At 40.3% G+C, this 24,432-nt stretch overlaps 1 pseudogene; it reads left to right on the forward strand.

Moving 5' to 3' along the window:
* Positions 1 to 738: 738 nt before the first annotated feature.
* Positions 739 to 23,881, forward strand: LOC130833980 (pyridoxal kinase-like; annotated as a pseudogene).
* The last annotated feature ends 551 nt before the right edge of the window (positions 23,882 to 24,432 follow it).

Consider the following 24,432-nt stretch of genomic DNA (forward strand, 5'->3'; position numbering starts at 1 on the left):
CCTGGGTGGTCAGAGTGCAATGGCTGAGAGGAAGCCCAGGCAGAAACATGCTTGGGGCCAGTTATGCAGGGAATTCCTAAATCCCAGGAACCCAATGTAAGCCCTACAAGGGTCTAGAGATGGTCTCCAGGGGGCACTCTTCTAAGCCCCAGGGGGATGGACATGGCCAGAGGGGAGCTGCGGGAGGGGGGAGGGTTCTTGCCAAAAGTTAAAGGTAGCACTGCCCTTGCCTGTCCTCCCTTCTCCTACATTTCCTGGTTGTGATGTTTTCATGACTGTAGCAACTCTAGACATTCACACAGTCGGTACGGAAGTGGAGTGGAAGAGATGGACCACATCTCTCTAAGAGCATTCTGTGATGCAGCACTTACACTGCACTGTGCACAAGAATCACCTGGGATCTTGTTAGAATGCGGATTCCAATTCCCTGGCTCTGCGGTGGGAAGCAAGAACCTGCATTCCTAGCAGCACCCAGGTGATGCTGATGCTGCTCGTCCATGGACCACAATTACACTTGCAAGGTGAGAGCAGACATAATTTTTGTCTGTGCAGTGTCTCATTATTTTGGAGAACCCATCTCACTACCATTCCATAAGAGTCCTCCTCAGTCCGTGTGATTCACTTGAAGCTGGTTCCACCCTCCCAAAATTGAGCACCTGCTCCTGCCAGGCTGTTGGGAAGCCTTCCCAAGACATTGTCAGAACTTTTCAGCATTTCCAACTGTGTGGCACAATAAGCATGGCAAAGGTCATCCTTTTCACCAAGTTGAGTCAGCCTGAGAATAACATCATTGCAGAAGAAAACAGCGCCAAAACATGGTGAGACAGAGGCAGGGCTCTGATGAAATCTTGGGTCCAGCCTTGCCTCTCGATACCTCAGTTATGGCCAACATACTCCTTTTGTCCCTGAGCTAGTTTCAAATAGTCTCTTCACTTCCCGATTTCACTCTTGATGCTGGTGAAAGATACAGACAGCAGCTGATTTCAAAATGGAGACATTATTGCTCCCATTTCAAAGGATCATGCCTTCCAGAAGGCTTTCCCAACACCTCCAATCAACAGCTGCATTGAAACTGACAGTTCTGGGGAGTTCCCTGTTTTCCTAGTGATTAGGATTCCAGGCTTTCACTGCCATGGCCTGGGGTTTGGGGAACTGAGATCCTGCAAGCCACGCGGTGCCATCAAAAAAAGAAAAAGAAAAAGAAACCCACACTTCTAACAGCCCAGGGCCTCTCATTTGGAACTTTTTATTTACAGCAAAACATATAATCCCATTTATAAAGCATTTTCCAGTTGTAAAGCTTCTTTCAGTTACATAGTAAAGACAAGAGCTAAACTTCCTGGGTTCAAAGCCCTCTTTGCTGCTTCTTAACTGTATGATGTTGGGCCAGTTACTTAGCTTCTTTGTGCTTCCATTTCCTCATCTGTTAAGTGGAGATAATTACAGTTCTTTACTTAAGGCTGCATAATGTTTGCTTGGTTCATGTATGTTAAATTCTTAGAACAGTGCTCAGCACGTGGTAAGATCCACATACATGACTTCTATTACTATTACTATAGTTATTGTTATTATATCCCCAAATGACCTCTCCGAGGAGATATTATTGCTTTTATTCTTATTCACATTTTATAGATGAAAATGATGGTGTGGCACATTCACTTAGTGAACAACACTGCTGAGATAATTTCAAGTCTTCTGATTCCATATCCCCATCAACAATCTTCCCCAGACTGTAATGTGTGGACTCTTCTTATGCTGTCATAGTATTTAGCTATTTTATTACTATACCTATTTTATGTCTTCTCACTAGCTAAATTGTAATCTCCTTGGTGCTAGAAACTCTACTTAATCTTTAAAATCTCTCAGCAAGTAGCATAGTAGCACCAGGTAGTAAATAAATACCCATTGACTAATAATACTTAATGGGATAGAAATACATTAATACACAATGTATTAGACATTAATCTTTTAGATGGTAGAGACAGTTTATAAAACAGTATGTAGGCTGCCAAGAGCCAGAAGAAGTCCACAGAGAAGGACATCTCTGGAGACATTTCTATTACACTGAAGCCCACCGGCTTCCCTCTGCAATTGGCGCCGCCACCACCAATGCTCCCGGGACCCAGGCAGGGCACTACTGCTGGCTGACACGCAGGGGAAGGAGCCACTATTATACCCTCTCTCTCTCCACACACCGGCACCTACAGATGAACAATAAAGGAAGCTCCACTGGTCGCAGAGTAATACAAAAAGCCCCCAAGGACTGGCCTTCATGCTCCTTTCCCAAGCACCAGTAAAGAACCACAGTAAGACCAGATTTCATACACTCATGGCCTCCAGCATCACTGTGCATTCAGCATCACCCCCGGAGGCTCCTGTGATCCAAGCAGGGAGCTACTGCTAAGTCACACACAGGGAGAGGAGTCACTATCAAAGCCTCTCTCTCCCCACACACCTGCATCTGCAGATGAACAATAAAGGAGACCCTCACAGAGGCCAACCAGAAGAGCTCCAAGGCAGCCTCAGGACCACACTCTTGTGGTTAGACCACCAGAAGCAAGGACAAAACCAAATCTGAACATCAGGGACAGGGGGACTAAGGAAGAGGTGCTAAAATCTTTCCACTAGATATAAAAGATGCAGACTAAATCCCCGTGATCAGCTAGGTGGACCCTATGTCTTTGGAATATCTGAGTAGACAAATGTTCCCACAAATGAAGAAGGTCTAGCTCTGGCAGCTATGGACTGTGGGACCAAGCACACACACAAATTGGGCCAGATCAGAGCCTAAGTGGACCCCATAGAACCCACAGCAGGTCCAAAATCCAACCCAGAGGCAGAGAAGGCCTCTTGGGGGGGCGAAGGTGGCTTGAGACTCAAGGCGTGTGCAAGGACAGTTACAGCTGAGACCCCAAGGAACATAATTATTATTATTAATTCTATGGATCTGATCCATTCTGTAGTCAGTTTAGCTTTTTTTTTCTTTACAATCTCAGTCCTAAGGGATCTTCACATTTTATAACATATTTCTTATTCCATTTTTTACTTTTATTTTTATTTTTAGCCTTTTTATATATTTCTAGCTAGCTTTTTTGTAGTGCTTAGTTTATCTCTCATATCTTCTTTTCTTCTTTATCTTTAATACATTTCTATTTTATTTTTTTTTTCTTTTTGTATTTCCAGTCATACTACACTCTTCTGTTGCTCTGTGTTCTATCTCTTTTTTTTTAATTTTATCTTATTATACTTTTAATCAATATTATTGGTCTGCTCTGTTTCCTTGCTTTATTCTTCAAATGACACACTGCTATGGTTTTTGTTATTAGGTCTTGTCTATATCTGAGTTCTAATTATAAATGTTTGATTTCATTTTGGGGATCTTCAGTCTATCTGGTTGTTCTCTTGCTCTTTGTTATATTTGCTCCCTGTTTCTATTTGGTCCCTGTTATATCTGGTCCTCATTTTCACAATTTCCCTGGGTTTTGTTTGTTTTTTTGTTGTTGTTTTGAATTTTTGCTGTCTTTAATTGTCTGATTGTGTCTGGGATTCTTCTGTTAGGTTGTTCTAGTGCTTTATGTTCTACTGGGTTCTGTTTTTGTGTTTCTTGTGTGTGAATGTGTTTCCTTGATTCAGTGTTTATTTGTTTGACTTAATCTTTTACCATTAGTCTGAGGCTCGGATAGTCTTTTTTAATCCCCTTTATTGCTAGGACCAGTGACCCCTGGAGTCTGGATTCCTCAACCAGAAGTCAAGTCGGAGACTCTGGGGAGGGAACACTGAGTCCAGGACACTAGACCAGTAGAGAGTCCTCACCCACAGGGAAGATTAACTGCAGAGAATTCTCACAGAGGCCTCTATCAGAGTCTAAGATGTGGCTTTGCCCAACTGCCTGGAACTGCCAGTGCTGGATACCTCACACCAAACTACAACAAGACAGGAACACAAACCCACCCATCAGCACACAGACTACCTAAAGCCATATTAAGCTCACAGATACCCTAAAACACACTACCTGACATGGCCCTGCTCATCACAGGGAAAAGACTCAGATCCACACACCAGAAAGCAGGCACCAGACCCTCCCACCAGGAAGCCTACTCAACACACTGGACCAACCCCAATACAGGGGGCAGAGAACAGAAACAAGAGGAATTACTGCTAGGCAGCATAAGAAAAGGAGACAGCAAATAGTATAAACTAGACAAAATGAGAAAACAAAGACATACCTTGCAAGCAAAGGAGCAAGATAAAAACCCACAAGACCAACCAAATGAAGAGGAAACTGCCTAAAAAAGAATTCAGAGTAATGACAGTAAAGATGATCCAAAATCTCAAAAAAAAAAAAAAAAAGAGAGAGAGAGAAAATACAAGAAACATTTAATAAGGACTCAGAAGAACTAAAGACAAAACAAACAGTGATGAACAACACAATAACTGAAATTAAAAATACTCTAGGTGGTATAAACAGCAGAATAACTGAGGCAGAAGAAGGAGTAAGTGAGTTGGAAGATAGAAGGGGGGAAATAACTGCCACAGAGCAGGAAAAGAAAAAAGAATAAAAAGAATGGAAGACAGTCTCAGAGACCTTGGTGACAACATTAAGGGCACCAATATTTGAATCATAGGTGTTCCAGAAGAAGAAGAAAAAAAAAGAAAGGGTCTGAGAAAATATTTGAAGAGGTTATAGTGGAAAACTTCCCCAGCATAGGAAAGGAAATAGTTAATCAAGTCCAACAGGCACAGAGAGTCCCATACAGAATAAACCTAAGGAGAAACACACCAAGGCACATATTAATCAAACTAATGAAAATTAAACACAAAGAAAAAATATTAAAAGCAACAAGAGAAAAGCAACAAATAACATATAAGGGATAACAGCTGATCTTTCCACAGAAACTCTACAGGCCAGAAGGGAGTGGCAGGATACACTTAACGTCTTGAAAGAGAAAAACCTACAGCCAAGAATACTCTATCCAGTAAAAATCTCATTCAGATTCGATGGAGAAATCAAAAGCTTTACAGACAAGCAAAAGAAGAGAATTCAGCACCACCAAACCAGCTGTACAACAATTGCTAAAGGAACTTCTCTAGGCAGAAAACACAAGAGAAGGAAAAGACCTACAAAAACAAACCAAAAACAATTTTAAAATGGTAATAGAAATATACATGTCAATAATTACCTTAGGGAGAAAAGATGGCGGCGAAGTAGAGAGACGTGGAGTGCATCGCTCTCCACAGATGCATTGGGAATGCATGGAAGGACGCAGTAATTCCCACAGAGAACCAGCTGAACACCAGCAGACAGCCTCGGACACCAGGAAGGGCTGCGGGGAGCCCGACATAGCCGGTAGGGAGGCATCTACGAGGGCTCAAAGAGGGTGAAGCGGCGGAGCTGTGGCAGACGGGAGGGAGTGAGAAACATACGGAGGGTCCGCAGCGCAGCTCAGCGTTCCCAGACCGAGACATCGATCCACGGCTGAACGGAGGGTCCAGGAGCAGGAGCGTGGGAACTGGAGAGCTGGTTCAGGGTGAGAAACATTGTTGCCGGTAGGGTGACGGACCAAGAGGACAGGAGGGAGGAGGTCCGCGGAGAGGAGTGCCCATCCCTGAGAGCTGCCCGGCCATGATGGCGGCTGGAGGCTGCAGGCTCACGGGTGGGGGGAGGAGCCGCACGCGTAGCCTCTCCCTCTCTTTCGGCGCCTCTGCAACAGGCAGTGGAGAGACGCCCTGCAGGCCACCTAAGGCGCTCAGGGATAACAAGCACCCTCAGGCACTCGGGCGGGGCTAGATTAAAACCCCTTGCAACGCCAGCAGCAGGGAGGCTGCTGAGAGAAAAAAAAAAAAAAAACAACAACAGCATCAAAAAGAAAAAAACCCCGAGAGAGGCCCAACTCTAAGACTTTCTGTTTACGCCTGAGCAACCAGCGCCCTCTGCAACAGGCACCTCCAAGCCTGACTGAAACAAAAGTGCACCACTGCTCACTCAATCCCAGGAGAAGGAGCCACTATTGTACCCTCTCCCTCCCCACACACCAACGCTTACAGACGAACAATAAAGGAACCTCTGCTGGTCACAGAATAACACAAAAAAAACCCAAGGCAAGGAGAAGGACACTTACAGCTGAGACGCTAAGGAAACAGAAATAGTAGTATCAATACTTATTGAACTGGTCCATTCTGGGATCAGTTCTGGATTTTTTTTTTTTCTTTCTCTCTATCTCTCTCTTTTTTTTTTTTTTTTTTTTGATTTATTAAATACGATCTTAGCCCTAAGGGATCTACAAGTTTTATAACATAATTTTTTAATGATTTTTTTTTTTGCCTTTTTATATACTTCTATATCTAGCTAAGTTTTTGGTAGTACGGACAAAATATCTCTCATACTTTCCTTTCATCCCTATCATTTATACATTTCTATTCCCTTCTTTTTATTTGCATATTTCCAACCACATTACGCTCTTCTGTTCCCCTTTCTTCCAGCCATTTTAAGTTTATTTTATCTTAACATACTTATAAGCAACACTATCGGTCTGCTCAGACTCCTTGCTCTATTCTCCAGATGACGCACTGCCTTGGTATTTAATATTAGGCTTTTGTCTTTATCTTACTTCTTAGTACAGTTGTCTAATTACATTCTGAGAATCTCCATTCTCTCTGGTGGTACTCCAGCTCTTTTCTATATTTGATCCTAACTTACAAAATCTCCCTGGATTGATGTTTGTATATGTAGGGTGTTATTTGTTGTTTGTTTGCTTTTGCTTTTCTCTCTGATTTGTTCTGTTTCAGTTGTCAATTTCTGCTGGGTTTCTCTTTGAATATCTGATAGCACACTGGGGTTCTGTCAGGTCTCTCTAGAGCCTTATGTCCTAACGGATTCAGTAATTGTGTGTCTTATACATGTATGTGTTTCCTAGACTTAATATTCGTTTAATCCAATACTTGGACATTAGTCTGAGGCTTGGACAGTCTTCTATAAACACCTCTATCACCAGGACAAGCAACCCCAAAAGCTTGGACAACCATGAGGAAACAAAGAAACCCCATGCAGGCAAAGGAGCAGGAAAAAAACCCACAAGACCAAATAAATGAGGAGGAAATAGGAAAAATGCCTGAAAAAGAATTTAGAGTCATGATAGTAAAAATGATACAAAATCTCGATAACAAAATAGAGAAAGTACAAGAAACAGTTCATAAGAACTCAGAAAAACAAACAGCAATAGATAACAAAATAACTGAAATTAAAAATACTCTAGATGCTATAACCAGCAGAATGACTGAGGCAGAAGAATGAATAAGTGATTTGGAAGATAGAATGGGGGAAATAACTGCTACAGAGCAGGAAAAAGAAAAAAGAATAAAAAGATTAGAAGACAGTCTCAGAGACCTCAGTGATAACCTTAAACGTACCAACATTCGAATTATAGGCATCCCAGAAGAAGAAGAAAACAAGAAAGGGTCTGAGAAAATATTTGAAGAGGTTATAGTGGAAAACTTCCCCAACATGGGAAAGGAAATAATTAACCAAGTCCAAGAAGCACAGAGAGTCCCATACAGAATAAACCGAAGGAGAAATACACCAAGACACATATTAATCAAACTAACAACAATTAAACACAAAGAAAAAATATTAAAACCAGCAAGAGAAAAGCAACAAATAACATATAAGGGAAAACCCATCAGGATAACAGCTGACCTTTCTACAGAAACTCTGCAGGCCAGAAGGGACTGGCAGGATATACTGAAAGTCCTGAAAGAGAGAAACCTACAGCCAAGAATACTCTACCCAGCAAGAATCTCATTCAGATTTGAGGGAGAAATCAAAAGCTTTCCAGACAAGCAAAAGTTCAGAGAATTCAGCACCACCAAGCCAGCCTTACAACAAGTGCTAAAGGAACTTCTCTAAGTAGGAAACACAAGAAAAGGAAAACACCTACAAATACAAACCCAAAACAATTAAGAAAATGGTAATTGGAACACACATGTCAATAATCACTTTAAATGTAAATGGATTAAATACTCCAACCAAAAGACACAGACTGGCTGAATGGATACAAAAACAAGACCCTTCTATATGCTGCCTACAAGAAACCCACCTCAGACCAAGGGATACATATAGACTGAAAGGAAAGGGATGGAAAAAGATATTCCATGCAAATGGAAGTCCAAAGAAAGCTGGAGTAGCAATACTCATATCAGACAAATTAGACTTGAAAGTAAAGACTATTAAAAGAGACAAGGAAGGACACTACATAATGATCAAGGGATCCATTCAAGAAGAACAGATCACAATGGTAAATATCTATGCCCCCAATATAGGAGCACCTCCATACATAAGGCAAATGCTAACAGCCATAAAAGGGGACATCGACAGTAACACAATAATAGTGGGAGACTTGAACACCCCACTTACATCAATGGACAGATCATCCAAACAGAAAATAAATAAAGACACACAAGCTTTAAATGACACATTAGACCATCTCGACTTAATTGATATTTATAGGACATTCCATCCAAAAACGACAGACTACACTTTCTTCTCAAGTGCACACGGAACATTTTCCAGGATAGATCACATCTTGGGTCACAAATCAAACCTCGGGAAATTCAAGAAAATTGAAATTATATCAAGCATCTTCTCAGACCACAACACCATGAGACTAGATATCAATTACAGGAAAAAAACTGCAAAAAAGACAAACACATGGAGGCTAAACAATTCACTCTTAAACAACCAAGGAATCACTAAAGAAATCAAAGAGGAAATCAAAAAATATCTAGAAACAAATGACAAAGAAAACACAACAACCCAAAACCTATGGGATGCAGCAAAAGCAGTTCTAAGAGGGAAGTTTATAGCAATACAGTCCTACCTTAAGAAACAAGAAAATGATCGAATAAACAACCTAACCTTACACCTCAAACAACTAGAGAAAGAAGAACAAAGAAACCCCAAAGTGAGCAGAAGGAAAGAAATCATAAAGATCAGAGCAGAAATAAACGAAAAAGAAAGGAAAGAAACCATAAGAAAAAGAAATAAAACTAAAAGCTGGTTCTTTGAGAAAATTAACAAAATTGATAAACCATTAGCCAGACTCATCAACAAAAAAAGAGAGAAGATGCAAATCAACAGAATTAGAAATGAAAAAGGAGAAGTAACAAAGGACACCTCAGAAATACAAAACATCATGAAAGACTACTACAAGCAACTATATGCCAATCAATTGGATAACCTGGAAGAAATGGATACATTCTTAGAAAAATACAATCTTCCAAGACTGAACCAGGAAGAAATAGAAACCATGAACAGACCAATCACAAGTACGGAAATTGAGGCAGTGATTAAAAATCTCCCAACACACAAAAGCCCAGGACCAGATGGGTTCACGGGCGAATTCTATCAAACATTTCGGGAAGAGTTAACACCTATCCTTCTCAAACTCTTCCAAAGTATTGCAGAAGGCGGAGTACTCCCAAACTCATTCTACGAGGCTACCATCACCCTGATACCAAAACCAGGCAAAGATGTCACAAAAAAAGAAAACTACAGACCAATATCACTGATGAATATAGATGCAAAAATCCTCCACAAAATACTAGCTAACAGACTCCAACAGCACATTAAAAAAATCATACACCATGATCAAGTGGGGTTTATCCCTGGGATGCAAGGATTCTTCAATATATCCAAATCAATCAACGTGATACATCATATCAACAAACTGAAGGATAAAAACCATATGATCACTTCAATAGATGCAGAAAAAGCTTTTGACAAAGTTCAACATCCACTTATGATAAAAGCCCTCCAGAAAATGGGCATAGAAGGAAATTACCTCAACATAATAAAAGCCATATATGAAAAACCAAAAGCCAACATTGTTCTCAATGGGGAAAAACTGGAAGAATTCCCTCTAAGAACAGGAACAAGACAAGGGTGTCCACTCTCACCATTATTATTCAACATAGTTTTGGAAGTTTTAGCCACAGCAATCAGAGAAGAAAAAGAAATAAAAGGAATCCAAATTGGAAAAGAAGAAGTAAAATTGTCACTCTTTGCAGATGACATGATATTATATATAGAAAACCTGAAAGACTCTACCAGAAAACTGCTAGCACTAATCGATGAGTTTAGTAAAGTAGCAGGATACAAAATTAATGCACAGAAATCTCTTGCATTCCTATACACTAACAACGGAAGAGCAGAAAGAGAAATTAAGGAAACTCTCCCATTCACCATTGCAACAAAAAGAATAAAATACCTAGGAATAAACCTGCCTAAGGAGGCAAAAGATCTGTATGCAGAAAATTTTAAGACATTGATGAAAGAAATCAAAGACGACACAAACAGATGGAGGGACATACAATGTTCCTGGATTGGAAGAATCAACATCGTGAAAATGTCTGTACTACCCAAAGCAATTTACAGATTCAATGCAATCCCGATCAAATTACCAATGGCATTTTTCACAGAACTAGAACAAGAAACTTTACGATTTGTGTGGAAACGCAAAAGACCCCGAATAGCCAAATCCATCTTGAGAAGGAAAAACGGAGTTGGTGGAATCAGGCTTCCTGACTTCAAAGTATACTACAAGGCCATAGTGATCAAGACAGTATGGTACTGGCACAAAAATAGAAAGGAAGATCAATGGAATAGAATAGAGAACTCAGAAGTAAGCCCAAACACATATGGGCACCTTGTCTTTGACAAAGGAGGCACGAGTATACAATGGAAAAAAGACAGCCTCTTCAATAAGTGGTGCTGGGAAAATTGGACAGCAACATGTAAAAGAATGAAATTAGAACACTTCCTAACACCATACACAAAAATAAACTCCAAATGGATTAAAGACCTACATGTAAGGCCAGACACTATAAAACTCCTAGAGGAAAACATAGGCAGAACACTCTATGACATACATCAAAGCAAGATCCTTTTTGACCCACCTCCTAGAATCAGGGAAATAAAATCAAGAATAAATGAATGGGACCTCATGAAACTTAAAAGCTTTTGCATAGCAAAAGAAACCATAAAGAAGACTAAAAGGCAGCCCTCAGAATGGGAAAAAATAATTGCCTATGAAACAACGGACAAAGGATTAACCTCCAAAATATACAAGCAGCTCATGAAGCTTAATACCAAAAAAGCAAATAACCCAATCCACAAATGGGCAGAAGACCTAAATAGACATTTCTCCAAAGAAGACATACAGATGGCCAACACACACATGAAAAGATGCTCCACATCACTCATCATCAGAGAAATGCAAGTCAAAGCCACAATGAGGTATCACCTCACACCAATCAGAATGGCCATCATCACAAAGTCTGGAAACCACAAATGTTGGAGAGGGTGTGGAGAAAAGGGAACTCTCCTGCACTGTTGGTGGGAATGTAAGTTGGTACAGCCACTATGGAAAACAATTTGGAGGTTCCTTAAAAAACTACAAATAGAACTACCATATGATCCAGTAATCCCACTCCTGGGCATATACCCAAAGAAAACCATAATCCCAAAAGAAACTTGTACCATCATGTTTATTGCAGCACTATTTACAATAGCCAGGACATGGAAGCAACCTAAATGCCCATCAACAAATGAATGGATAAAGAAGATGTGGCACATATACACAATGGAATATTACTCAGCTATAAAAAGGGATGAGATGGAGCTATATGTAATGAGGTGGATAGAACTACAATCTGTCATACATAGTGAAGTAAGTCAGAAAGAGAAAACAAATATTGTATGCTAACTCACATATACGGAATCTGAAAATGGTACTGATGAACTCAGTGACAAGAACAAGGATGCAGATACAGAGAATGGACTGGAGAACTCGAGGTATGGGAGGGGGCAGGGGGTGAAGGGGAAACTGAGACGAAGCGAGAGAGTAGCACAGACATATATATACTACCAACTGTAAAATAGTCAGTGGGAAGTTGTTGTATAGCAAAGGGAGTCCAACTCGAGGATGGAAGATGCCTTAGAGGACTGGGGCAGGGAGGGTGGGGGGGACTCGAGGCGGGGGGAGTCAAGGGAGGGAGGGAATACGGGGATATGTGTATAAAAAAATAATAATAATAATTACCTTAAATGTAAATGGATTAAATGCTCCAACCAAAAGACACAGACTGGCTGAATGGATACAAAAACAAGACCCTTATATATGCTGTCTATAGGAAACCCACTTCAACCTAGGGATACATACAGACTGAAAGTAAGGGGATGGAAAAAGATATTCCAAGCAAATAGAAGTCAAAAGAAAGCCAGAGTAGCAATACTCATATCAGACAAATTAGACTTGAAAGTAAAGACTATTACAAGAGACAAGGAAGGACACTACATAATGATTAAGGGATCAATCCAAGAAGAAGATACAACAATTGTAAATATCTATGCCCCCAACATAGGAGCACCTCAATACATAAGGCAAATGCTAACAGCCATAAAAGGGGACATTGACAGTAACACAATAATAGTAAGAGACTTTAACACTCCACTTATACCAATGGACATATCATCCAATCAGAAAATAAATAAGGAGGCACAAGCTTTAAATCACACATTAGACCATCTCATCTTAATTGTTATTTATAGGACATTCCATCCAAAAACTACAGAATACACTTTCTCCTCGAGTGCACATGGAACATTCTCCAGGATAGATCACATTTTGGGTCATAAATAAAGCCTTAGTAAATTCAAGAGAATTGAAATCATATCAAGCATCTTCTCCAACCACAATGCCATGAGACTAGATATCAATTACAAGAAAAAACCTGCCAAAAATACAAACACATTGAGGCTAAACAATACATTATTTAACAAACAAGAAATCACTGAAGAAATCAAAGAGGAGATCAAAAAATACCTAGAAACAAATGGCAATGAAAACATAACAACCCAAAACCTATGGGATGCAGCAAAAGCAGTTCTAAGAGTGGAGTTTATAGCAATACAGTCCTACCTCAAAAAACAAGAAAAATCTTGAATAAAAAACCTAATCTTACACCTAAAACAATTAGAGAAAGAAGAACAAAAAAGATCCTAAAGTGAGCAGATCAGAGAAGATAAACAAAATTGATAAACCATTAGCCAGACTCATCATGAAAAAAAAGAAGACACAAATCAACAGAATTAGAAATGAAAAAGAAGTAACAACAAACACTGCAGAAATACAAAAGATCATGAGAGACTACTACAAGCAACTATATGCCAGTAAATTAGATTACCTAGAAGAAATGGATAAATTCTTAGAAAAATACAATCTTCCAAGACTGAACCAGGAAGAAATAGAAAATATGAACAGACCAATCACAAGCACTGAAATTGAGGCAGAGATTAAAAATCTCCCAACAAACAAAAGCCCAGGACCAGAGAGCTTCATAGGCAAATTCTATCAAACATTTAAAGAAGAGTTAACACCTGTCCTTCTCAAATTCTTCCAAAATATAGCAGAAGGAGGAACACTCCCAAACTCATTCTATGAGGCCACCATCACCCTGATACCAGAACCAAAGATGTCACAAAAAAAGAAAATTACAGGTCAATATCACTGATGAATATGGATGCAAAAATCCTCAACAAAATAATACCAAACAGAATCCAACAGCATATTAAAAAGATCATACACCATGATCAACTGGGGTTTATCCCTGGAATTCAAGGATTCTTCAATATATGCAAATCAATCAATGTGATACACCATGTTAATAAGTTGAAGGATAAAAACCATATGATAATCTCAATAGATGCAGAAAAAGCTTTTGACAAAATTCAGCATCCATTTATGATAAAAACTCTCCAGAAAATGAACATAGAAGGAAATTACCTCAACATAATAAAAGCCATATATGACAAACCAACAGCCAACATCATTCTCAATGGTGAAAAACAGAAAGCATTCCCTCTAAGAAAAGGAACAAGACAAGGGTGCCCACTCTCACCACTGTTATTCAACATAATTCTGGAAGTGTTAGCCACAGCAATCAGAGAAGAAAAAGAAATAAAAGGAATCCAAATTGGAAAAGAAGTAAAATTGTCACTCTTCGCAAATGATGTAATATTATACATAGAAAACCCTAAAGATGCAACCAGAAAACTGCTAGTACTAATCGATGAATTTAGTAAAGTAGCAGGATACAAAATTAATGCACAGAAATCTCTTGCATTCCTATACACTAACAGTGAAAGAGCAGAAAGAGAAATTAAGGGAACACTCCCATTCACCATTGCAACAAAAAGAATAAAATTCCTAGGAATAAACCTGCCTAAGGAGGCAAAAGACCTGTATGCATAAAACTATAAAACACTGATGAAAGAAATCAAAGATGATACAAACAGATGGAGAGATATACCATGTTCTTGGATTGGAAGAATCAACATTGTGAAAATGACTATCCTACCCAAAGCAATTTACAAATTCAATGCAATCCCGATCAACTTACCAATGGCATTTTTCACAGAACTAGAACAAGAAACTTTACAATTTGTATAGAAATGCAAAAGACAGAATAGCCAAAGCAATCTTGAGAAGGAAAGACAGAGCTGATGGAATCAGGCTCCCTGACTTCAAACTATACTACAAGGCCACAGTGATGAAGACAGTATGGTACTGGCACAAAAACAGAAATATAGATCAATGGAACACACTAGAGAGCCCAGAGATAAACCCACGCACATATGGGCACCTTCTCTTTGACAAAGGAGGCAAGAATATACAATGGAAAAAAGACAGCCTCTTCAATAAGTGGTGCTGGGAGAATTGGACAGCTACATGTAAAAAAATGAAATTAGAACACTTCCTAACACCATACACAAAAATAAAGTCAAAATGGATTAAAGACCTAAATGTAAGGCCAGACACTATAAAACTCTTAGAGGAAAACATAGGCAGAGCATTCTACAACATAAATCAAAAAGCAAGATCCTTTTGGACCCACCTCCTAGAATAATGGAAATAAAATCAAAAATAAACAAATGGGACCTAATGAAACTTAAAACCTTTCACACAGCAAAAAAAAAAACCATAAACAAGACAAGAAGAAAACCCTCAGAATGGGAGAAAATATTTGCCAATGAAGCAATGGACAAAGGATTAATCTCCAAAATATACAAGCAAATATACTGTATGTTATCACTTGCATGTGGAATCTAAAAAAAAATTAATGGATGAATATAACAGAAACAGACTCACAGATGTAGAGAACAAACTAGTATTTAACCGTGGGAGGGGGCAAGTTTGGAGTATGGGATTAAGAGGTACAAACTACATGCATAAAATAAATAAGCTACCAGGATGTATTATACGTCACAGAGAATATAGCCATTATTTCATAGTAACTATAAATGGAGTATAACCTCTAAAAACTGAATCACTGTGTGGTACACCTGAAACTAACATAATATTGTAAATCAACTATACTTTAGTAAAAACAAATAAATGAAATTTTAAAGAGACTTCCAAAGACTCAACAGCTGGCAGGTGTGAGGTGCTGTGTTCTCTCACTTCCATTCTCCCAGCTGCTACCTGAGAGCTATCAGGGTCCCAGGAATCACCTCAATTGGAAATAGACTGAGGGAATCTTCTCAAACCCAGAATCTACATTTGTTAATATCACTGTTGTGGCCACCTGTCTCAAGGTCTCCCATTTGGGTCCCAAGCAGCTCGACTGAAGGTACCACCTTCCAGCGGTACCATAAATTCCCTCTTACTTGCTGTTTGGTGTCTCCTCAGTGAAGGACGGTCACAGGAGCACAGGAAGAGCTTGGCATTCATTCGGGGACTCTCCCAAAAGGGGGTGGAAGAACTCCAGTGACCCTCTGAGGAGAAGAGAGTGAGGTTCCCTGCGGCAGAGCACTCCCTGCTCTCCATTCTACATCTTCTACCATTGATGTGCATCTTACAATAGAGAAAAATCCATTTTTAAAAACATTATAACATATGTTGAAAATGTGCTGAAATAAGTTGTCTTAGTCCTGCCAAGTGTCACAGAGTTGAGAATGCTATTCCCAGCATTTATTTTGCTCTTTGGAAGTCCTTAAAGTGCAATCCTCTTTAAACTATCTCTCCTGGATTCTTTAGTCTATACTTCCTCTCAGTTTCCTGGGAATTTTTTTTTTTTTTTTTACTTCTACAATGGCTGCCATTAGAACAGCTACAGAAATCTGTAAAAATATTACTTACGGTCTTCCTTAATTTCTTTTTTAAAAAAGTATTGTCTTTATTCTTTTTTAAGTATTGTCTTTAAACATTTCAAAGGGTTAAAACTCAGGAAACTACAGAGTAAGTCTGGTCCCTCTTTATCATTTAGCAAATACCTGTTTGGTGCCTTCTATGTGACAAGCCCTGGGGAAAAGTGATTAATTAAAATATACACTGTCCTTGCCCTCCAGGAGTTTAGAATCTAGTGGACTTCAACTTCACTCACCTCTGGAAGCGATGTTCTTTTTCACCAGTCCAGTCATCTATCTATGCTATATGCTCTGTAAAGTTTCCAAAACCAAAGTTTTCCATACATACTAATCAGAGAGAGGCATCCGGGGGAAGGGAATTAGGACAAATGGAGAAGTTGCCTCAGATATTGTCTTCCTAGTTACTGCTTTAACATCTACCTTTACAAGTATATTGCAAACTCCATGAGGGCAGAGACCGTATCTTCTTATTCATTGCTTTATCTCCAGCACCTAGAACATTGTCTGGCACAAAGGAGCCACTCAACAAATACCGATTGATTGATTTAGTGAATGAATAAGTGAATGAATGAAGGAATGAACTTAAGAACCTTGCCTGACAGGGAATTCCCTGGTGGTCCAGTGGTTAAGACTCATTACCTTCACTGCTGTGGGCCCAGGTTCAGTCCCTGGTCAGAGAACTAAGATCCCACAATCTGCGCAGTGCAGAAAAAAAAAAAAGAGAGAGAGAAAAAAAGAATACTTCCTGACAGACATCAGTGCTCATTTATGGAGGTTAGACGAACAGGTGGTAGAGTAGATGAGTGGATAAGCACATAGATCAGTTAACAGTGCATGAGCAGGTAGAAGGGTGGGTAGGTCAAGGAGTGGATGGATGGGTGAGTAAACAGATAAGTGGTTGGGTTGGTTCATATGTGGGTGGGTGATTTAAAAAATGGAAAGTTTCAGTATAGTTAGCAAGATCCTTGTGATAATGTTCGATTTGTAAAGAGGTTTGAATTTGCTCCAGTCAGGTAGAAATCAGAGAAACACCACCAGGGTTTGGAGCAGCCCATGTTCAAGAAGTGGCCTGAACATTCCTAAATCACCCCACCCACCCCAGGTCATGAGGCTCCAGCAGCTCACAAGGGTTCATACAAGGTGCATATCCTTACTTTGCTACCCTCATCCATTTTCCCTACTCCTGGCAACAGCATCTATTTCCCTTTGAAGAACCACCCACCCCTCCAAATATAATCTCATGAGTACGCACATGGCATAAGCTGGGCTACTCAGATGTTTGCTTCTTGGAGTTTGAACCTGGAGCAGAAAAACACTGTATTTGTTTCCTAGCACTGCCATAACAAAGTACCACAAACTGAGTGGCTTAAAACAAAAGTAACTTTTTGTCTCACAATTCTGGAGTCTAGAAGTTTGAAATTAAGTTGTTGACAGGGCCATGCTCCCTCTGAAATCTGTAGGGGAGAATCCATCCTTGCCTCTTCTAGCTTCTGGGGTTTGCTCACAATCTTTGGCTTTAGTTGTGTCACTCCAATCCCTGCCTCCACTGTCAATGACCATCTTCTCCCCACATGTATCTGTCTCTTCTCCTCTAATAAGAGCATCAGTTATATTAGATGGACCACCCTACTGCAATATGACCTTGCCTTAACTTGAGCACATCTGCAAAGACCTGACTTCCCAATAAGATCACATTTGCAAGTATTGGGTGTTAGGACTTCAGCATACCTTTTGGTGGGAAACAACTCAACCCCTAACAGACACAAAGCCTGAAACCATATGGAGCCCATTTGTCTGAAGAGAGAAGCCTAAAGGGACTCTCTGCATCCCTGATCTGCCTTGGTTCCTGTGCTTTCCAAAGTCTAATGGGGAGCTTTCCCCTGATCCTGTGAACTATACCTACCTAACCATATCTTTCAATTTTATTTATTCACCCTTTCAAGACAGAATTGGTTTATGTTGCCTACAATCAAAATATGTCAACAGCTAGACCCAGTCCTCCAAGACAAAGGGATTGAGTGTGGTGCACGTGTGCACACACACAGACACACAAACACAGTCGTCTCTCCCATCTCCCTTCCCCTTCAACCTTGATGAGTGAGCTTGGCAAGAAGAGGCCAAGAGGTTCCTTAGTCAATTCAAATGAAAACAAAAGGGCTTTTACAGTACCTTTTATTTAATGATGGTGACCCTCTCCCTCTGTATTTTAGTTCAAGAAGTTTGAACAGTTCACCAGCTGGATTGTGTTGAATCCTTGCCTAAACTTATCACAGGGATATTGTGAAAACTAAGTAGGGGGAAGAGGTTTGAAAGCAAAATATGACCTACAATGTGCTGTGCAATAGTGAAGACCATACCTTTAATTGATGAGGATCAAGCATAAACTTTAGACCCAGAAGACCCCTGTTAAAAGTCAATCTCAGGCTTCCCAGGTGGTGCAGTGGTTAAGAATCCACCTGCCAATGCAGGAGACATGGGTCCAATCCCTGGTCGGGAAAGATCTCACATGCCGCAGAGCAACTAAGCCCATGCACCACAACTACTGAGCCTGCGCTCTAGATCCTGAGATCCACAACTACTGAGCCCACGTGCTGCAACTACTGAAGCCTGCACGCCTAGAGCCCGTGCTCCACAACAAAAGAAGCCACCACAATGAGAAACCGGTGCACTGCAACAAAGAGTAGCCCCCACTCACGGCAACTAGATAAAGCCCTTGAACATCAATGAAGACCCAATGTGGCCAAAAATAAATAAATAAATAATAAAATAAAACTTTAAACAAAAAAAGCCAATCTCTTACCCTGCTTTATTTTCCTTTGTAAACATTTTTATCATCTGAAATTATGTTTTATTTGGGTTTATTTCCTCACCTATAGTGGGTCTTCTCCACTAGAAGACAAGTTCCACAAAGGCAGGGACTGGTTTCATGGCTGCAGTGTCTGAAGTGCCTGAAGGAGTGGGTGAGTGAGCAAATGAATGACTGAAAGAAGCTGCATTGTCAGCACTGAAGACAGATAACTTAACCTGAGTTTTTGTTATTTGTTAGATTATTACAGGGCTTAAGATGAATTAAGACTAGTTATTCACAATGTAGCATGGAGACCAGTGGCATGGGTATCATCTGGGAGCTTGCTGGAATGAGGGTTGTCAAGACCCAACCCAGATGCTCTGAGTCAGAATTTGCATCTTATCAAGATACCCAGATTATTCATCTGCACAGTATACTTTGAGAAGCCTTGAACTTGAAACATACATGAAACTGTTCATTTATTAAGGTAACAAAACTGTAAAACAATAAATACACACATTATCATTATTACACTGTTGCCATGTGCCCCTTGCTATTTCACTTGAGTGTCAAAAGCAGGTAATCTAAGGGCCTAGAAGAGCACAATATTTAATACAAGCCCTTGATGGTAACACTGCATAATAATCTTAGAGGAGCTCAGATATGTGGCTGGAAAGAATATTAATAAGTATAATCTTTCTGGAAAAAAACTTTGCAATCATACCAAAACCCTTTAAACTTTTACATACGTGCAGAAAAGTTTAGCAGGATGTCCAGCATAGCCGTAAGTTGGGGGAAAATGGAGACAATTCTAAACAGTAGACTTAATGAACTAAGATAAATTATGTTTATCCGAACAGTAGAAAGCTTGCAATCATGGTAAGTATTATATAAATATATGTATTAGTACAATGACTAAGCAAGGTTCATGCAGCGTAATTCTTTAAAACTATTTTATTGGTTTTCCATTCTGTGTGTTGACTTGAGAAGAGATATTTATTTTCACCTCCTTGGATGAAAATCAGGGCAGACTTTATAAGACATCTGGGCCCTCTTAGATCATGAAAAGTGCTCCAGACACTGCTGGTCCTTTTGAAAAAAATCTGTTTGGTGAGCAATAGTCCAGTTCCAGATGAAAATTTAAGTGTCAATCTTCATTCAAAGTTAAAAATTTCAGACTTCCCTGGTGGCAAAGTGGTTAAGAATCCACCTGCCATTAACAGGGGTTTGAGACCTGGTCCAGGAAGATCCCACATGCCATGGAGCAATAACCCGTGTGCCACAACTACTGAAGCTCATGCACCCTAGAGCATGCATGCCACAACTACTGAGGCCATGCACCACAATTACTGAAGACGGCATGCCTAGAGCCCATGCTCTGCAACAAGAGAAGCCACCGCACTGAGAAGCCCATGCACCACAAGAAAGAGTAGCCCCCATTCACCACTACTAGAGAAAGCCCACACACAGCAATGAAGACCCAGTGCACCCAAAAATAAAAAATAAATGAGTTGTATAAAACAATTAAATTAAATAAATAAAAATTTCTCCTTCCTCCACCTGTGCTTCCTACAGCCTCACCACCTGTAGTGCTAGTTCCTTAAAGGATGAGTAGGAATTATACACAAAGAAAGGGTTAGGGAGGGCAGTACAGATGGAAGGAACAGTCTAAACAAAGGTGAGAAACAACAAAGAGCACACCTTCCTCAGTGAACTCTAAGGATACTATTCTACAGAGATAAGGCCCTCCTAAATGGCAATAAACCCTCAGAAGCTGCCAGAAAACTAAGTGGAATTGGAAATTTATGAAAGGAACACTGCATATATGTGCCAATAGTATTGTGAGCTGTTGAGAGCATTGGTTTGAGAGTTAAACAGGTACAAATTCAAATCCCAAGTAGCTGGGTGACCTTGAGCAAATTGCTTAAGCTCCCTAAGCTTCAGTTTCCTCATCTGTAAAATGTCCCCTTATGTTGTTAGGATTAAGTGACATAATTCATACAAAGAACTAGACGCTGTGCCTGGGACACAGAAAGTGCTCACCAAAGGGCTAAAGGCTGCCTTCATGACTCGGGAAACTGCGAGTTTGAGCTTACTCTTCCCAGTGATCAAGGACTGAAAGCAACTGACATTTGCAATTTCTGCTAAGAAGTTGAGGCTGCCATCTGCCCATCCCCTTCCCAAGAACCATCCTCTTCCCAGAATAAAAATGCAAGAAAGGTATTCATTGTGGCCCTGGAAGCCACAGGACAAGACCCAAGTTCAAACTGGGCTCAGAAAAAGAAAGACATTTCCTTCAACTAAGTAGTTAGAGAAGACTAATTTTTAGAGATTAGTGGGACTGGAGTCCAGAGAGCCCTTCTAGAAAGCTGTGCCTTTTCTAAAATAATGTCAGGGTCTTCTTGAGATGCTGGAGTTCAGGGAAGTGAAACCAAATAATGACAGATTACATTTTCCACCAGCCTAGTGAAGGGGAGAAGAATGCATGGAGGAAGGAGTGGTTTAAAATATTTTTGAAAAATTATTCTTTTTAAATTTGTTAACAAATTAAAATTTATACTTGATTAAAAGCAACAGTTCCACACCTCACTCCTTGCCATCCAGTGTCCTCTTCCCAGAGGCAACTATTTCTAATTCTTTTAGCTCTTTCTCCTGGGTGTTAAATCCATATCTCTATACAGTGGAGCCATATCTCAATGGTTCCATATTTGTGAATTTGTCTACTAGCTAAAAATTATTTGTAACTCCAAAATTAATACTCAAGGTGCTTTTGCAACAGACAAAAAAATTGAGTCATATTTAACATGCTTGTGCCCAGCTGAGGTGGAGAAAGACTGTAGTCTACCTTCTTGTTTCAGCTCTCACACAAATGTCTTCAAAAATAATCAACAAAAAACCTATAATGGAATAGAAAAGAGTTTTATCTGACCCAAATTGAGGACAATAGTTGGGAAGACAGCCTCTCAGATTAATCTGAGGAACTGCAATGGAGAAACATGGTTTTCAGCACAGTTTTATATCTTATCAGAACAAAGAACATCAAACAAGTCAGGGACACATCCTTTCAAGGTTTCAAAAATAAACAGATAAGAGGGCTTCCTTGGTGGTACAGTGGTTAAGAATCTGCCTGCCAATGCAGGGGACATGGATTCAAGCCCTGCTCCAGGAAGATCCCACATGCTGCAGAGCAACCAAGCTCATGTGCCACTACTACTGAAACCTGTGCACGTAGAGACCATGCTCTGCAACAAGAGAAGCCACTGCAATGAGAAGCCTGTGCACTGCAATGAAGACTCAATGCAGCCAATAAAATAAAGAAAATTTTAAAAAAAAATTTTTTAAATCAACAGATCAGCACATACACAGCAAGTCAGTATGTCCTTGGTACCTAGGAAGGGATTCTTATCATTGAAGGAATACCAGCATTGGTATCACAGGAAGAGAGGCATTTAATCTTTATTGCTAATGTGGACATTCTTTACTTCTAGTCAATGTACTCTTTTCTTTAATGATTAAAACAGATGTACTAGGTATGTTTGATAGACCACAAACAGGCTGTTTAAGTAAACATAAAATTCAAGTCAAATCATGTATAATCCAGCAACTAGACTGTCCCATACCTCAATATGTGAAAATTTTCTTCCATTATTTCTCCCTTTGGATTGCAAATCTTTCAATAGAAAGCACTGATAATCAAAATATTTGTCCCTCCACGTCAGGGTGGTTGCTGCCTGCCCTGGGTCCATCATGTCTCTCAGTGCTAGGCTTCCTTTTTTGTTGTTTATATATGTATAGAGGTTTGCCTAAGAGGGAGGTGATCTGTTGCTCAAGCAGAGCACCTGCGCCAAGCAGGCCCACAGTGGATCAGAGCCTGAGTGCAGCAGAGCCAAGCAGAGCACAGCCCCAGCATGCAGCAGAGATGCTGACCCTGCCTTGCCCCACCCCACCAAGGTAGGCCCAGCACAGAGGAGAAGTGCCAGATGCTCTCCATTCAGAGCTACATCTTCTGCAACTACATGGCAACCAGGCACCCACATTCCTGCTGCAGGTTTTGGGGGCTGAGGTCAACACAGTGAACACTGTCCAGTTTTCAAACCATACAGGTTACTTGCACTAGAAGGGCCAAGTGCTGAACTCAAATGAGCTCCACAAGTAGTATGATGGGCTGAAGCTGAAAGATATGAACAAATATGACTAAAAACTCACAGGTTACATGTGAGACAAGTCCTTCCTGGCCATGGTGGTGGACATCATGTGGGAGTGGAAGCAGCAGAACTCCAGGCTTGTGTACTGTGTGGTCCCGTGGTGGGAGACAAATGGAATGGAGAAAGTTCCATGTACCTCCCCGAGGACCTCCTTCTTGTTTACAGAGAAAAGTTCATGCTGGTTGCAGACATCATAACCCCCAATCAGTTTGAGGCTGAGTTGCTGAGCAAGAGAAAGATCCACAGCCAGGAAGAAGTCTTAGCAGTGATGAACATGCTACACTCAATGGGCCCCAACACGGTGGTCATCACCAACTCAGACCTGCCATCCCTGAGGGATAGCGATGACCTCATCATGCTGGGGAGCCAGAGGACATGGACCGCTGATGGCTCTGTGGTGACACAGTGCATCTGCATGGAGATGTGCAAGGCGGATGCTGTCTTCATGGGCACTGGGGACCTCTTCACTGTTGTGCTCTTGGTGTGAATGCACAAGCACCCCAACAATCTCAAGGTGTGAGGACAGTGTCAGCAATGCACCATATTCTGCAGTAGACCATCAAGTGTGCAAAATCCAAAGCTGGGGAAGGATTGAAGCCCACCCCAGCCCAGCTGGAGCTGAGGATGGTACAGAGCAGGAAGGATATCGAGAACCCAGAGATTGTCGTCCAAGCCACAGCACTGTGAGGGCTGCATGAACGCACTTCCTTAACGCCCAGCGTTAGGTATCTCCATTTCCATCCTTGTAAAAAATGTAGCATCTACCTTAGAGTTGTAACCAAAACTTGATATTTTTTCCTTTCATGAAAAAAAAATAAGATTTACCTTGGAGGATGGGAGGGAGGGGGTTCTAACCAGACAGTGAACAAGCACAGATGTATACTAATGCAGAAACATTTTATAGGCTATACATTTTATCAACTATGCTGAATTGTCACATAAATATTGTTACACTTACTTTTAGCAGTAGGCTTAAAGCAAGCAGTGATACATGTCATGAGTAGCTTCATAGCAGGAAAAGAATAATAATACTTATAGTGACAGTGAAAATTATTGGTAAGCAAAGCAGGAAAAAATGTCTGATCTTGTAGCCATTTCATCCTTTTGGGAAATTGTGTGTGTGTGTGTGTGTGTGTGTGTGTGTGTGTGTGTGTGTGTGTGTGTGCCTCTACTTCTCCAGAGCTGTTGAAATCAGTGCAAGTAGTGTGAGCAATAGCATAAATACTTTCTTATTTAAC

Source organism: Hippopotamus amphibius, chromosome 12 (genome assembly GCF_030028045.1).
Source record: "Hippopotamus amphibius kiboko isolate mHipAmp2 chromosome 12, mHipAmp2.hap2, whole genome shotgun sequence".
Classification (NCBI taxonomy): domain Eukaryota; kingdom Metazoa; phylum Chordata; class Mammalia; order Artiodactyla; family Hippopotamidae; genus Hippopotamus; species Hippopotamus amphibius.